The following is an 18169-nucleotide window of genomic DNA, read 5'->3' as shown; positions in this document are numbered from 1 at the left end:
TTCACTCCCTTTCTACCATTCTAGTACCTCCAGAACTCAGTGTTTCCCTCTGTGACCAAAAATGGGGTTTTTAATGTTATTACAGGTAATTTATCTTGAAATGGAAATTCATCCACAAAAATACCTTGGTGATTTAAACAGTAGCACCAAGCTCTAGTCTTTTTTCCTTCTTCGCATTATTTCTGCACCACCAAAATAGGCACCAAGGCTTTTATGTCTGTCCTGTATTTCTTCATCCTTAATCTGGCATTTCAGTTCTGTAAATTAGGATTAGGTTTATGAAGAAAATAAACTTTCCATCTCATATGCCTATTATGGTATTTCATATAGGAAAATCATCCACAGATATGTTAATTCCTCTTTTCACCCAAAACTGACAAACTACAGATGCAAAAACTGCTGATGTTCCCAAATGTTGCATATGTGTAGTTTTGAGTTACTACTGTGTGTTCCTTTAGTTAGAAGCAACCTGAATGAGGAGAGAATAGCTCTCAGCGCAGTGCATGAGCTGCATCAACTTAATTTCTCTCTGTATGTTTCACTTGACAAATTACAGCTTCTAAATATGAATGAACTGCTTAAGCTACCTCTGTCTGCACGTCATGACTCCTTGAAAAGCAAGATATATTACTTCAAAGATTTTTGCACACTTATAGACCAAAAATAAATAACACTATCTCACTTAGTTAAATAAAGTGAGTGTCTATATAAATCAAGAGTTCTGTCATGCTTTCAGGAGACAAGTTGGCAAGGCATAGATAGTCCTTTATGATCAGAGTTCATGCACTTAAAAGAAGTGTGTCTTGGGAAATTGTTACTTAAAAGTCATACTACTATGCATTTTGTTTGGAAGATATTTTGATAACTCAGAAATCTGTCAATAAGCAGCAAATCAAATTTGTGATCAGGTGAAACAATGTGTTCAAAACATGCTGCACATGAAATTTTCTATGCTCAGTCCTAGCCAGCACCTTCTAACTCACCCTCTTTCAGTACATAAGATGGTTTTAGCCTTCAGAGCACCTCTTGTCCATTCAGTCACAACAGCATATTTAAAAATCATATTACAAAATCAACTGTAAGGGATTTGTTTTATTTAAGGAGGAATCTGTAACTAGCAGAGAATTCTTGGGAGGCAAACAGGTATATTGTCTTGCTTTATGCCACTGTACTGTCAGCACTGTACTGTCAGTTTAGGAAAAAAAAAAAAAAAAAAAAGGAAAAATACAATAAAGGCAGTCCTAGCTACTGCAACAGCCAGGAAACAGAACAAAGACATTGATAAGGTGGAACAGAGTTAGTTTATATGAGTGAATGGCTTGCTATAACCTTTGGCACGCATTTCCATATTTTTCATTTCCACATCTCTAATTTTCGTTTTGTTCTTTGCATTGAGTGACATTGTTTTAAATGTAATTTTAACTCAGAATTGGCTATGTGGATGCATAATTACTGTCGGCCTAATCACATAATTAGAGCACATATATTTACATAATTGCAATACTTTATTAGAAACTGTAGTTACAGTCTTAATGGAATTATGTTTAATAAAATACTAAATGTCCCCACAATACTTTGTCAGAAGACATACAGAAGCACTACAAGCCATGTTGCCGTTTGCTACCTTTTTCTCCCCTCAAATGTTAAATCACTACATAAATAATTTAAGGATGTTAAATAGAGATGGGACCAGACTGATTCATTTTTTGAAGACCAGACCCAAACTGTGGAAGTTTAGGATACAAACAACTTAATACCATCTATTTATTTTGCTAGGGATTATTTTTTTGAGATAGAAGAACAGTAATGATTCTTCATATATAGCTCTAGAAGCTTCTGCCCTTAGTATCTCCACACAAACCAATAAGACAAGTTGAACTCTGCAAAGACCTTCAAAGTAGAAGTATCCAATAAACTGAGGATTGCTCTGATGGATTATATTGATTGTATTTTATTTGAAAGAGGAATCTAAAATCCTATTGGAAGCCCTGTACAAAGCTCAGTCTTTCCTTCAGTGATAATAAATATTTGACTTCTCAACTCTGGATACTTTTATAGTTTCATTCTTCCATTGACTTTAAAGACAAATAAAACAACCTTTGAGTTTTGCCACTGATTGGTCCAAGAATTACTGGAGGGGTTCATATTAAATCTGTATTGCTCTCTTCTTCCTCTATATTTTTCCACAAATAAAATTGTATGAGATGTGCAACTGCTCTAATTTTCTAAGAACACACTTGAGAACAAGACCACATAAGATCCCAACATTAAAAATAATCTGGCCTTTTTTTCTTTTTTGAAAAAAAAAATAAAATTTAAATTTAAAGTAAATTTTTGAAGTAAATTTAAGCATAGCAAGACACAATTAATGTAATTTCTCCTATTCAAGCATGCATACAAAACTAATTATGTTCAAACAGAATTTTGTGATTTATCCCTAAATTTAAAACATAAATTTAAAAAAAAGTATAATTGTACCAGGCATTTAGATGCAGAAAGAATACTCTTAAAGAGCATGTTGGCCCAAATCCACATAAAATATTGTCCTATATGATAGGACTTTTTCTATGTGCATCTGTTGCACATGCTAAAATTGAAACACTGCAGCAAGTATTATTCCTGTAACCTACTCACTGAAGTGATTGCCTGTGCGTATCTAAGAATAGTTAATAATGGAGAGCCTTGTCTTCAAGGAAACCTATAATTTGAATGCTCCATATCTGAAGGAGTGTCATCTTACCCTGTAAGGAGAAGGATGATCCACTTACTGGTGGAAGCGCTCAAACCACGTTTCAGAGGTAGAGCGGAAAAAAAAAGGCATTTACTGAGATTATCATCCCAACAACATGATGTTCTTTATCTTGTGAGGAGCAGGAGTGGATTTTTTAAGCTTGAAGATCTGAAGCCTTATATTCCTAGACACAAAAACAGGTCACAGTGAATGCTGAAGGAGGTTATACTACATGCATGCTATAAATGGCTGCTGAAATTGAAGGTATATCCATGGTGGGAGGCTATCAAATGTGTACATAGGTCACAGTCTAATTATTTATTTATTTTTTTTTCAGTCATAGAGGGCATGGGAGCATGAGAACATTTGAACTGTGCCTCTCACAAGGTGTTCTATTAGATTTGTAGCCCCCCCAAAACATGGGATGCATTGATGCTGCATTGACAGCAGCAGCTACTGTGTAGGTGGTGGAAAGAGACAGGAGCAGATGGTGAACAAAGTACAGGATATGTGGTGCCTTCCCTGACCAATGCAGTCCCAGAGGACCCAATAAGGTCCAGGCTAATGACAGCAGGTGGTGAGTCAGGGTCCTGGGTACAACTGAGAAGCCCAGCATTGAGCAACAGGAAACAGGACAAGCAGTGAAACTGGAGGTAAAACTGCCCATCACACCAGACTTAGGTCCATCCACAAGAGAGGAATCTCCACACTTCTCCATCTAGAATTTTGTAAATAAGGTTACTTGCAGCATCAGCCAAAAAGCCACTGAAGGAGACCAGTCTGTATGCAAAGAGAGCAGAGACAGAGCTAGGCACAGTGCATCCTACAGTTGAAATGGAAACATGGATCCCATGGGAAAAGACTTTGGGAGGAAATCGCAGATGTGGTTGCTTAAAGAGATTAAAACTCTTGGTGCACTATAGATCTTGACAATATTTTTTTTTCTTTAATGAGTTACATTAATTAAATTTCAACTTGATGTTACCATCAGTTTTGCATTACAATTACTATCCCTTTTTAAAAGTAGCCTGCTTATGATACTGTTTAGTCCATGATCTAATTTAGGAACTACATTTACAATAATTTATTAGCATTGTTACTCTTAAATAAGGCAACTATTCAAGCAATACATTTTCTGACACATTTTTTAATAAGTTAAATAACTACACTTGAAGCAATTGCCACTTGAGTATTTGAAGTATGAGTTTGCTGAAATGATAATTCAGCTGAAAGCAGCAGCAGAAGCATCTCCTGTGAGTCAGAGGGAACCTCTTCCAGGTAGCATCCAGTTGCTCCTGGATTTCTTCCACAAGATTCCAGATGATGAGTACTGGTCAAAAAAATTCTTTAGTCTGCCCCCAAGAGCAGTTGTGAGCATCCTCCCTGTTTCTAGAACAATAAATGCTTGTTATCTCAGCATATAAATGCAGCTGTGAGGAAATGTTTCCTGCACCATGCCTGTAATAATTATTTTGGCTTATTTGGAGCAAGAACACATCCTGCTGTTCCTAGAGGTTATACCACGAATGTGCAGAATATATAACATATCTCAGTGGTCACTGGTTCAACTTAGATCCTATCCACTGCATGTTGTCCAGTTGATGGTTAAATTGAGGCAACCTTCAGTCCCATTTCTTTGAATAAATGGGACATGACATGAAAACAAGAAAAGTGCTACATGAAATATAGATTTGTACAAGGGCTGTCCAGTTTTAGGAAGTTTATCTGCATATTCTCTGCAGGTATGGCATTATCAATATGCAGACTGCCAAAAAGAAATGTTCTTTGGCCAGAAGCACTGAAGACACAAATGCACCACTTTGATTATATTTTTTGCTCTGATACTTTACCACATTTTATTGCTTAATATCTGTGACAAAAAGAAAAAAAAAAAAAAGTAGACATATACCAAAAACATCAGTATTTTATTTTTTATCCACATGCTACAAATGGCTCACCTTTTTTGTTGTTTGCTTGTTTTTTTCCATGGTCAGCATTCCAAATTCAAATTCATGTTATTCTTTGAATATATCAGATCTTATCTTAATGTCTCCTATATCATTCAGTAAGAAATCAGTGAGGCAGAATTCATTTACATAATGACTGCGTAATTGTACTGACTTTTTGTGCCATCAGGACCACTATTCAACCTAACTATTCATCTCACAAAAAGGATATGGATATTTTTGGAGAAAAACTTATTTACCCAACACGAGCTGAGGAGAAGAGGTACTGCTCACTGCTTACCTAGAAATAACATCATGTTTTCTTATTAGAACACGAAGCAGTTAAGAGTAGCTTAAGGCTTGATTTGAAGTGATCACAATTTGTTTTAGACACAGACAAAAAGTAGATGCCTTAGTCTCAGAGAGAGAGGATTGAGAGTGATTCCTTTCATATGTTCTCTAATGCTGGAGGCAACTATCACCTCCATTTTGAACAAAAACAAAAACCTTCTCTGTACTAAAGCACACTTGCATAGAACTACATAGGCTGAGTACCTATCCTATGTTTAATTTTTGCTGCAGTTAAGAGCAGGATAACATTTTTAACTTCAACTCCAAACGACATGTAATGCATATATTTGACTCAGCACAAATTTGCATAGCCCTGTAGCAAAAACAAACATAAAAATAAGGTCGTCTTATTTTAGAAACATTGCTCAAGGAAAAGTATAGTGTGAGAATCTTTCTCATAGCAACCTACAAGCTATACCACCTACTAAGGAAGGAGAATCCTGACTTTCATATCTCTTCAGTATAAGCAATTCATATCTGCAGGCACTTCAGCAAATATTGTCTGAGAAGGTTGGACTAAGAAAAGCAAATAGCCACATTCTATCCACTGTGTGGAAGGTGAGCACTGTAAAAAGGAAGTACTGACTGTAATTCTGTGAGAAGGACAAACTGGACAAGGTGAAAAACTGCAGTTCATGGAAAATCATTGATTCCAACAAGATGCAGGTTTTCACAAGCTTACCAGACATTAAAACTGCAAAAATATTAGCACAAGTTATGCAGTTTTTCTAATCTACTAATCTCTATTCTGTCTTCACAAGGTAATTCTGCTGTTTTACAGTAATTATGGAAGCAAAAATACTTTCAAATTACAGGAATGCATAACTTAAGAGATCTGCAACACTACATCAGCTAGACAGCATGACTTTCCAACCGAAATAAATTAGGTCATTGGGTCAGCAGTAGCTGTGAAGCCAAAAATGCAGTTTTAGCTTCTAAAGGCTTCTCTCCATATGCTTTGACTTGAGAACATTTCCCTACTGTTTTGTTGTTGTTTTTATCTTTTGCTTTATATTTATCTCCTAAATACTCTAGGAGAGGTATCAAGTGCAGATTTTTACCAGCAGGTGCAGCATGCTTCTGTCATATCATACATTTCTTATGCACTGTACATATATATATTCTCCCTTAGTACTAAATTCTTCCTTCTGAGATTGTAACAGTACAGTGCTGTATAACTCTACAGTGCAAATTGCAGTCACTATTTGCAACCTACTTTTGTAAGACCAATACTGCATTTCAGCTTCTAGGATTCAAATGTAAGCCAGCTTATGCCCATTCACACACAAGGGAAAATATTACTAAATCTATAAAATACACTACTAAAACTGAGAAGTAATGCATTCAACTAATTAAGTGGACTTTTCTTCAGAGATCCAACTCATTTGAAGGAGATCTTAGTTACTTCTGAGATTATAAATCTCTTGCTTCAGTGTTTCTTTAAATGTAGATTTAGAAAAACATCAAAATAGTTCCAGATGGAAAAAGATAAATTGTTCATCAACAAGTAAAAGTCACAACTGGCCAGTTTTAGTGGCCTGAGACAAATGAAAGACAAACAAAAATTTAACAAATATTGATAAAGAATAAGACTGTCAGCTGGAACAGCACTGGGATCATGAGATTATCAACATAGTGAAATAACTCAGTACCTCATTGAATCTATATATTTTGCATCTACTCATGTAGAGGAAAAATAGCAAGAGCATGTTTTTATGTCACAGTAGTGTAAATTAGGATTTGTAGCAGTATTACTCTACCAGAAAGATACATGCTAAAAGAGTCCATGGGCACAGATTTAAATACTTCAAAAAGTCTTAGGCTAAAGCACATTGCCACCATTATAGTATATTATGAAATAAGAATATGTTTATTCTAATAGAAAATTCTGTAGATTGCTCCCACAGACAATTGGCTATCAATGTCTTATTCAGCTGATTTAGCTTTGTTGTTTTTGATGGGGCAAAATAGAAGATTTAACAGACAGTCTGTCTTAAACTGAAGTTTTAGTTGAAGAGTGGCGTGGAAAAATAAAAGAAAAACATAATTAAAACTGCCTCCAGATGTAGGAACTTGAGAAAATGACAAAACAATAATGTGCCCCCCCTCATTTGAAATTGCTTTGTCATGAGCATCCTGGAGAGAGATCATTCCTTAAAAAGAATTCAGGGCAACGTGAAGGTGGTAAACAGGTCTCGTGCTTTCCCATACTAAAGAGCAGAATTAGTAGGAGTGCATATAATATGACAAAAGAAGGAAGAACGAAAATATGTTTTCCATGAAGAAGTTACACCTCAGTGACTCACTCAAGTTCCTTGAAATACAACAGTAGAGAGACAAGTATCTGGACTCCAAAAGTGTTCCAAGAGTCCTCCCTTCCATCCTCAGCTTTCTGAAGAAAGTAAGTTGTTATGCAATAACAAAGAGGGTATATGCATACTTTAATACTTAGATAAAAGACAGGAAGCAAAATACGGGAGTAAATGGTAAATTCTCACAGTAGAATGACAGGGATGTGTGATACTGTACATCAGTATCTAAATGACGTTATTCCATAAATCAGTGAATGATCCAAAATAGCGTAACTAGCAACAAAATACAATGAAACTTAAGTTATTAAATGCAGTAAAGGCAAGGTCCAATGGTGAAAAATTGTAGAATGACCTTAACATGAGTGACTGGATGACAAAATGACAAATGCGATACAAAATAACTTGAGATAAAGTGAAGTAAATTATAGACTGTTTCCAGTCAATAATTAAATCTTGGGGCTATGAAATGCACCAAAATGCCTTTACATTTCACTACAGAATCCAATATTCTTCTAAAAACATCACAGTTTATAGTAAGGTCCCTCAAATAAATGAAAATTCTTATAAATCATTTAGTTAAAATTATTTACTTACAATATTGTGAAATATTTAAAGGGTTAGAAATAATGTTTCCAGTGTTCTTTATGAGTACATTAATTCTGTCATTGGATATCATCTTATTATCTGCAGTGTCAGATTTCACTCTGCACATCTTCAAGGCCCTCAGAATACTATGGTAAATACTAACAAAAATATATTGAGTTTGCATTTCCCATTTTCACGTAAGAAAAGATTTGCACTGTACAAAATGAAAAAATATTTCTCTAGAAAATAGAGCACTTATCCTTTGAAACTGATTGCTGAAGCAGTACTGTTCCTGCTAGAACCACTCTATGTTTTAGCAAAAGAAAGAAAAAAAAAGACACCAGTTTCTGACATACATATAGTATTGAGCATTTCATGGGGCTTTCTTCCTTGCTAAGCCAATATGGACTAATAATAATAAAAATAATAATAGTAATAATAATAATAAAAGATATGCAATTTATTTCTCTGAATTTGCCATGCCCCACGGAGCAGAGAAGTTCAAAAGTAACAAAGTCACTTGTCCCTCTCTTATAGATAAGGCAACTAACACGAAACCAATGTGTTATAAAATACTAATTGGCTCCAGAAAGTCTGTTTAGTTCCTTAATATCATTGCCGTAGATCTGCAGAAGCAAAATCACTATTGCTTTCTTATTAAAACAATACTGACTAAAATCAAAGAGAGGCAGAATTTATTGCAAAGGCAAACTCCACTTCTCAGAGGCATACAAAGAAGCTTGCTGCAGCTCAAAGGAAAAATAAATTATATTTTAGATCTTGGTAAATCAGGAATACAGAAGAAATTTGGCTAGTCATTCTCCAAAGATGCTAACATTAAATACAAAGCTACACTAATTAAAAAGTTACTTACATTAAAACTTTGCTGCTTATAAACTATGAGTTATAAATTGGATTTCTTTTTTCTAGAAAAAAGACTGGAAAGTGAAAAGAGAAGGTTTACTACACAGTGAGAAACAAAGGATAATTAATGAGGTGAGTTTAGGTTCAGATAGGAGAGAATGTGAATTTCAAGCATATAGAAAGATTAGCAATAGTAAAATCTAGATTTTTACAATTATTGTGATTACAGGATAATCTCTAGGATCACCCTGTAAATCAGCTGGTACAAGAACGGAAAGGTAAACCATGTGACTATGCTCTGCAATATACGCAAAGCTTGCTCAATTTGGAAAACGGGAATACAAAACAGATCACAGCTTGAAACATGAGCAGCATTATATTCATCTACATAGACAATCCAAGGTATTTTATCATAAATATAACATGTAGAACAGCGTAAGATCCTTACTTAAATCTCTTCCGAAGATTGATTGTTTTTCTGCAGGAGTTGCAGTACAAGATCCTTCGATAAAGTAATTACCTACCAGCTTTCAAAATATAAATATCATTACACTACTTTGGTGTTTTCTAGTAAATATTACACATGAAAATCTGATATGATCTGATAAAACCAAAACCTAATATTTCATTCTTGCTCTTCAGTCCTAGAAGAAACTGTGTACTGGACCAATTAAAAGGTCCATCCTGGTCCAATATATTTCCAGCAGCACATGCTTAGAGAAAGCAAATAAGAACAGTTTAGATACATTTTCTCTTCCCCTGCATCCAATCTACATCATAATTTCACCAGTAGTTTCTCAATTGTCATTACTAGTAGATGGAGCAAATTTGATGTCATGTTGCCTGTACCGGATGGGTACAGATTTACTTTGGAATTACTTTGAGAACAACTTGCTGTCTTTAAAGTAAAAGAACTGAGATAACGCAAGAGAATTAACTTTTTCCCTACTTAAGCAGAAAACAAATCAGATTGAAAACTCCAGCTCCATTTTTTTCTTTTAAAAATTACTACTTTTGTTTTTATGGAGTGTTCCTACCAACACTTAACAGAGCAAGTAGGAAGAATAATTCAGTGTTTACTGCTGAGAAATATGGATTCAGCTAATTCATATTCTGAAAATTGTCCCTTATGGCTCAAGGCATTTAAGTTCAAATTTTCAGTTTTGTCTATGCAACTTACACTGAAGTTTCCTAATGCTGAACTCTAGGGCTTTTATTTATCTTAGTCTTACTTACCATCTGAGCATTCACGTGTAAGATAAGGCCTTCAAAAATGCAAAATACAAAGCAGTCTCCCATGATCACTCCCTGTGCTTTACAGTATTTCTGCCTCTTGTCCTACAGATGCCTTTTAATAGGAAAAAAAGGAAAGATGTAACACCAACTTGAGGGATCACCAACCACTGAAACAGCATACTTTAATCTCTTGTGTCATAATATAAACCCAATATAGGCTTTAATTTTTTTAATAATTTTTAATATATAATTTTCAAGATGTAAAGAGCATTACTGGTAATGTAAAGAGCATTACTGGTAATGAATAAGTACTGGTAATTACTGGTAATACCTTATATTCACTAAAACACACTGATTATTGAACTTTGTTAAAACTCCTGTGCACACTTCCATATATTGCTATATGGTAACTATTTAAGTTTTACTTAGAGGAATAAATTATTTAACCAAAATTAATATGTAGTCTTCATGTATTTGCATTCTCATTAGATAACTTAAGTTGATCTTCAGGCAAAATAAGGGCTCACAGAAATGGGATGCATGTTTCTCTCCTACTGTCAGTACAAGCTGGGAGTTGGAAGGACTGAGCACAGCACTACCAAAATGGACTTGGTGTACTGGTGGATGGGAAGCTGGAAAAGAGCCAGCAATGTGTACTCACAGCACAGAAAGCCAACTGTATCCTGGGCTTCCCCAAAAGAAGCGTGGCCAGCAGGGTGAGGGAGGTGATCCTGCCCCTTTTCTCCACACTGGAGAGATCTCACCTGTAGTATGGCATCCAGATGTGGAGTCCTTGGTGCAGAAGAGACATAGAACTATTAGAGTGCATCCAGAGGAGGCCCACAAAAATGATCCAAGGGATGGAAGACCTCCCTGTGAGGACAGGCTGAGAGAGCTGGGGCAGCTCAACTCAGAGAAGAGGAGGTTCTGGGGAGACCTGAGAGTGACTTTTCAATATCTAAAGGGGATCTCTAATAAAGAAGGAGACAAACAATTTAGCAGGGTCTGTTGTGATAGGGAAAAAAAAAAAAAAAAAAAAAAAAAGGGAATGGGTTCAAACTGAAAGAGGGGAAAGTTATATTGGATATAAGAATAAAGTTATTTACAATAATAATAGTGAGGCACTGGAACAGGCTGCTCAGAGAGGTAGTGGATAGCCCATCCCTGAAGACATTCAAGGTCACAGGCTCCGAGCAGCCTGATCTAACTGTAGGTGTCCCTGTTCATTGCAGGGGAGTTGCACTAGATGGCCTTTAAATGTCCCTTCCAACACACGATTCTATGATTCTATAACACAACAGCAGGAAGATAGCAACTCCTGACCATCCTGTAACCAATAACCATTTGCCTTTCAATAACCACTTTGTGTAAAACCTGTGCTATGTATTTTGCTACATTGCCAAAACAGACAAAAAACAAACCTTGCTAATCCTCTGTTTAGACTGTTGACAGAAATGAATTTGTGTGTTAGATAAAATAAGACTGAAATGCAAAGATGAAAGGATGGCTGTATGCTTAAGACAAGCATGTAGGTCTTTGAAAGTTAACATCCAAAACCTGCACTGTGTCTCTCGTGTAAGCTTGAGCAACTAACCTAGGGCCTTATTTTCTGAAAAGCACTGGAGTCATTATCAGAGCAAAAACACTTCCACAGAGAAAAGACTGTAAAGCGTGTCAGATGTTGTGCTCTTCTCAAAATGAGGGCAATAGGCACCAAAATGGAAAGCAGTGAGCATGAAACCATGCTCAAGAGACCTCCTGGATCATCTACTCTACTTATCTGCTAATGAAGGCAACCTACAGCAGAATCCTTTTTATAAAGGTCACTTAAACAAAGTAAGATTTTGCTTTCTTCACACAATAATTTCTCAAAGCACAACCATAGCTCGAAAACAAACAAACAAACAAACAACACTAAACCAACACTACACCATGTTTATTCTAATTTCTCATTTAAACTTATTTATGTCCTAGTGCCAACACATTTTTAAATCAAATACATCTTCTCCCTTCCCCCCACTGGTGATTAATCAAACCTTTTTCAATCTCCATTTTGAAAGCCAAGGTAAGACAGATTTCTTTTCAGTCTACCCTCAAAGAATAATTTCTGGATATTTAATAAAATTTCTTTCCACTTATTCCAATTTTAGAAATGTATCTTTCTCAGTTTTGAGCACAAAGGCTCAGAGACCTTATGAGACGAGGACCTCCCTGCCTGCACTTGAAATGCTTTGTTCAAAATGTGCTCAGGTAGCATTTTCTCTTTTCATGATCACATATATGCACATTTTATTCCCTGCCTTCTATACATAAAGAGCCATTAGTTTAGTGATTTTCGGTTCGTAATTCATGACTATGTTCCCTGTGCTATTAATACTTTTTTCCTAATAATACTATTACTCCCAATCCTCATGATCATTCTGTTTTGCTATCAAATCATATTCTGATTCTCCTTTCTGTTAAGGTTATTTTGAGACCTTAGTCATTTTCACTACCAGGCATCTACTTCTGCCGATTTTATTTACGACAGTATTAAACAAAATGGTCCAAAGATTGATCTTGGAGAAATTGGTATGTAATGACTTCCTTCCAACCCAACAGCTCCCCTTTTAACTTTACCCAACAAAGCCTTTTTTAATCCAGATCTTTATACACATAATAGCATTTGCATTCAGCTTCTGCTCCTGAACTAATAACCTCTGATAAGGCAATATATATGATATATTCAAAGACTGCATTTTATTCTAGATAGATGAGATCTGCTGCAGTTCGCTTGTCTGGAAAATCAGTAATCTTCTCTTAGGAAAGTATCACATTAGTGTCACATATTCTCTGTTTGGTGAAGTCGTGTTGTGTCTTACCTCATTAGTTATTTACTTCCACTTCTTAAGTTCTTCACTTCTGTAATTGTTCCAAAATGCTGTGTATCATTAAGTTCACATTAACTAGTACCTGGCAAGTAGAGGGTTTTTATTTTCTGAAATATATACATGCTATATATATATTTTTTTCAATCATACTATTTCCAATTCCACATATATTCTTGGCAGCAAAAGAGGAATTTCATGTGCCACTTTCTTCAATATTTCAGCCTGAAGACCATCCAGACTTAGATCCAGAAGTCTGCCACTACATTTTATATATAAAATAGAAGAGACCTTATTAGGAAAATATGATCTTGACTGTGAGTGTTGAGCACTATTCTCATACCCAAAATAGGCACCCTTCCTCTGCAACGGATTTCAGTTATCTGTAAAATAAAAATAAATAATAAAAGTTGTCATTTTGTGCCTGAATATGTCTCTAAAGTTTCCAAATCCCCCTGTACAAAGAATACTAATTTTTTTTAAAAATAATTCGAGGTTAGGAGAAAAAGCCTCAGAAAACTAAATGAGCCAAATCTATGCAATTTTGGGGGAAAAGAAAAAAAAAAAAAAAGGAAAAGGAAAAAAAAAGTTTGAGTAGAGATTCCAGACATAGAAATGCTTAAGCGAAGAGAAAAAAAGGCAACAACTTAAAGTCAAAGCAGATAAATTTATGTCAGAAACAAATGCATAATTCTTCCAATGAACATGGTTAACAAATGGAACAAAGTCTCAAGAGAAGCAGTGAATTTTTTCTCTCTTAATGTCATCAAATTAGAAGCATCTCGGTATGGCAGAGCACAGCAGCCCTGGCACTAGCAGCATACTAACACAATTACACAGCTATGGATAGTCTAATTGAGCTAGTATGCAGCTATCAGTGTCTCACCAGGAGTGGTGAGTTCTCTCACATTTTCAGAGAGCAGCAAGGGGAGTTGTAGTGACAAAGACCCTCCAGGAGATGAACCTACCTAGAAAATGTACTGAATAAAATTGTTCAGGAGAATCAAGATAGAAGGAATTTCAGTCTAGCTAAAACAGAGCATTTCTCCAAAAATATTTCTAGGTAGACTCCTGAAAATTTATGGCAAAGCAGCACTTCTTTTTAATTAAATATACAATAACACACTTATTAAATATACAAAAAGCTGAAAGATCAGACGTTGCAAGCACTGATAGAAGAAAACAAAACAAACAAGTGCAAACTTAGCTGAGTGTTTCAGGAACAAAAGGATCCAGTAAAGTACAGGTATTTCAGAAACCGCATTATAAAAAATTAAATGTCCTTGAAATAAAGCATCAGAGAGCATGAAGAAAATGAAAACTCAGATCTTTATGAAAGACAGGTCCTTCATGTACCAGAAAATAGACATAGTTTCTGAAGGCTTTAAAATCACAGTCAGTATCAGCAATGTCTATCAAGGAGAGTGACATTATAGGGAACTGCATTGTCAGCACAAAAGAGGCACTCCATTGTACAGAGACACAGAGACCTGGGAGAAAAAATAAATATCTGCAGACACATTTCAGCCCATATTACTGCCCATGTGCACATCAGATGCCACACCCTTTCTGTCTGTTGTATAAGAAGGCAAAAGAAACCTCTCATGACCACTTTTTGTCATGGTCTGTCAATTACTGACAGACTGCTTTTGGTAGTTGCAAGCCCGTGTGGGAAGGGATGGTAACTTCAGGTTACACCTATACTGAGGAATTCAGAAGTGCTGTAGAACACTGGAATGTCCCAAGCACTTTATCCCAAGCACTGGAATTTGATATTGTCTGCTATTTAGCTGATACTACCAGACTATTGGCCATGTCAATTCTATCCCCCCAAAAAACTTGGGGATATAGCAGCCTGGCCAGTTACTATTTCCAATCAGGCACCATTTGTTTGGAAGCAGACAACCTGCTCTGGACCCACAGAGAATCTGACTGCACACAGACTTTCTCATACCAGTTTGCCCCAGTGGTAAAGGGCCAACTTCATTCTATTGCAGACAAATTTGCTTAATTATTTCTAATTTCTTTTCTGCTAAAAGATAGCAAATACCATTGAGATAGTCTCAGATAAAAATATCTTGAAAATACAAAAGGAATTTCATGTAACAGCATAGAAATAGCTATTCTCTACAGAAAAAAAAGAAAAAAACATATAAATACATAGAGACAATGGAGGACTCAGAAAGCAATCAACAAGTGTTTACAATATAAATAAGTGTAATAAATACGAATGATTTTTTTCTGTACTGCTGGAAGAAATACTGATAAGGATGGAAGATCTAAGATACATAGGAGACATGCACATGTGTAAAATGCAATGGTATAAGAAATTTTAAAACTATTAATTGCACTTCACTTACTCACGTGGAGTGTTAAATACCTGACATGCACAATACCTGAATAAACATCTTGAACACTCAATATGATGTACAGAAAGCAGTAATAGATTTAGTGATCATTTTGATGTTATAGCTTTGGATCCTTCTGCTTATTTTCTTCCCCATGTGATTGCTCCTTTAGTCACTTAAAATATGCACTGAATATCACATTAGATACTTTTAAAATATATTCTGATGTTCTAATTAGAAGTTAATCACTTTAAACATATACAAAATCATCCCCTCTATTAAAGCTGCACTGTATCAGCAGCAGTATTTTCATTCTTTTTCAATTTTTGTTTATTATATCATGCACCACAGTTTTTTCTCAAAATAGAAAGGCCTTTTGATGGCAGAGTTTAGTGTTTGGAATGGAGAAGGAAACACACTGTTGTTAATACTCTGCTCAAAAGCAGTATAGGCTCATTTGATTGTACAGCCAGCAGAACACAGAAGTCTCCCCATTTCTATAGCCCTGGAAACTACACTTCTGCAGCAGTTGCCCAGCTCATCCAGGAGCCCCTTACTGTGCTGCAGTGTTGAGGCAGAAAAAAAAGTAGTAAACAGTGCATCGATAGTGCAAAGTCACAGACAAGTACTATTTCACAAAAAAACCATGTTTGATAGCAGGCTTCCTAGCACAGATTGGCCCATGCCAAGCCAGTGACTCAGCAATGATTTAGAGAATCAGGGGAGAAAAGGACTCAACAGAGGGCCATTCTCAATAGATGGATTCACTCTATTGTAGTGAGAAAAATGTTTTAACCTTATAGATGTAAGCCTTGTCATAACAATCTTAGGAGCAGAGAACAATCCCTGCCATGAATTGACCACCAGCTTACATGTAGCCCTATTCTTGTAGCAGTAGCAGATGGAGAAGAGAGAAGAAAACTCATTGCAAAAGAAAAGGTTGTTGACACAGTACACTTATGGCTGATACAAGAAGCCCCATTCATCAGTTTGCTGTCCTTGCTGGTACTAAAGTCTGTGGTTGCTAATCTAAACAACCAGTATTGACAAGGGCATGCTGACCACTTAAGCAGAAAGGTGAGCAGACAGCCAGCAGTCACAGGTTTATATATAGGTGTAATGTAATGGAAGAACAGGTGTTTCCATTGCTTTGGACCACTGTTTTACCATAGTGCTACACTGGATTATATGGTCAGATATAACATTATAGCAATCATCATCATTCCTCATATGTATCCAAGTATAATGCTTATGCCAGTGATTGATGTATTCCTCTGCATGAAAGCATAAAGATAATGTGAGACCAGTACAAAGATTAAACCAGTCAAGACTGTTGGTGAGATCAGGCAAACAGTCACACATACTAAGACTCCTGTAAAATAGAAGGGCTAGGTCTGCCATGAAAAATCTCTACTGAAAGACAAAGAGAGAAAGGAAGAGAGAGCAGTCACCATTGAATTATTTCCTTGCCCATTGCAGAAGACAGGGATGAGTTCTGACATGGCTGATGGAGTGGACAAGAGTAAAACTTGAAGCTTATTAAGTTTGCTAGATCTGGGCTATATATGTAGTTAGTGTTAAAATGATCATTTCTGTCCTGCTTAGTTGCTTTTTAACTCTTTAATCTAGTAACTTCAACTATAGCTTACTTAATTGCTCAAGTTTAAGGAAAAGAGGTTGTTAACAGTGCAAGTCGATGCTGCAGCTTCACTGCTCAGCAAAGTGTACCACTTGAGTACAGTAACCAAAGGGATAGAACAAAAAAAAGAAACAACCTTGTAATGCAGGTCTCAAAAAGAAATCAGTTTACATGCAGATTCAAAAACTATCTGGAGATTAGTCCTTGACAGAGAGGTGCAAATAAGAACAAGGAGTCTGTCTTCCCCAGACTAGGATGGAGCTGACAGTGCTGAATCAATTAAAAGAATCTTGCAGGGAGGTAAAAATAAAGAAGACAAAAAGGAAAAAAAGAAAGAAATGTTCATATAGGTAAGTCCATGTGACTTTGTCTGTTTTCATTTTATGCCTTTGCTCCCTGTTACAGAACTTCTTGAATGAATAAATAATATTTTGTTTTTGAAGATGTTAGCTTGGATTCACTTTAATCAACCACTGTCATGTTTCCCATAAGGAAAGGATGTGCAAGTACACCAGTTCTCCCATAAGGAAAGGATGTGCAAGTACACCAGGTACCTAAGTCTAGTGGGATTACAGACAAGAGGGGCTTTGACAGCAAAGTTGCACGTACTTTGCAGGCAAACTTTATCTCATTTTGTGTACACATTTCTTGGATACTCACTGCCCATGTCTGAAGCTGCCTGGTGCAGGCCTGAGTTCCAGAACAGAACTCACTGTTCACTAGGACAGGGGTCAGTGTTCTGTATACAAGGTGCTGAGCAAAACTCACTAGCACAACTCTTCTACCTGGCTCCTTTCAGTTTTATTTCTGTATGCAGGGACATGGCTCATTCTGCAGCATTTCCAGAGCCAATGGGAATATCAGCTGCTTCTCCACGGATACACATTCTAAACACTGTGCTGATGTCTTCAAGCTGTTCCAAGGCCCAAATGACTTCCTTGGGAAGTTAAAGAAGATAAAAATTCAGAGTCAGGGCCAGGAACAGGGACTCTGATCTAGACTTCAATCCAATCTAGGAGGAAAGTGACGAATACAAGGAAGAGCATTCTGCAGAAATTTCATTCACTCCAAGAAAGGGGATGTTCCTTGGAAAGGTGGGGGGCAGGGAGAAGAAAAAAGGTGAAGAACAAGCTGAATGTTGCCTCTCAAAAGGGTTAAGAATCCATTCAGAGCTAAAGAAAATAGTTTAAAGTTACTATAGGCAAAAACTGAGGGCTTATCTCAAGATCAGCTTTTCATCTTTTGAATAAAATTCTATCTCTAATGTCTTCCACCTGTACTTTGGCCAGG

General features: G+C 36.1%; 1 long non-coding RNA gene across 1 annotated transcript; it reads right to left on the bottom strand.

Moving 5' to 3' along the window:
• Positions 1–3921: 3921 nt before the first annotated feature.
• On the bottom strand, positions 3922–17733 carry LOC121110258. Its single transcript, XR_005858533.2, has 4 exons — positions 17540–17733; positions 13236–13275; positions 10687–10817; positions 3922–10137 (listed from the first exon to the last, which is right to left on the bottom strand). It is a non-coding gene; the product is annotated as an uncharacterized LOC121110258 (long non-coding RNA).
• Positions 17734–18169: the final 436 nt, after the last annotated feature.

Source organism: Gallus gallus, chromosome 3, assembly GCF_016699485.2.
Source record: "Gallus gallus isolate bGalGal1 chromosome 3, bGalGal1.mat.broiler.GRCg7b, whole genome shotgun sequence".
In the NCBI taxonomy this organism is placed as follows: Eukaryota; Metazoa; Chordata; class Aves; order Galliformes; family Phasianidae; genus Gallus; species Gallus gallus.
This window is presented reverse-complemented; position numbering and strand designations above follow the sequence as displayed.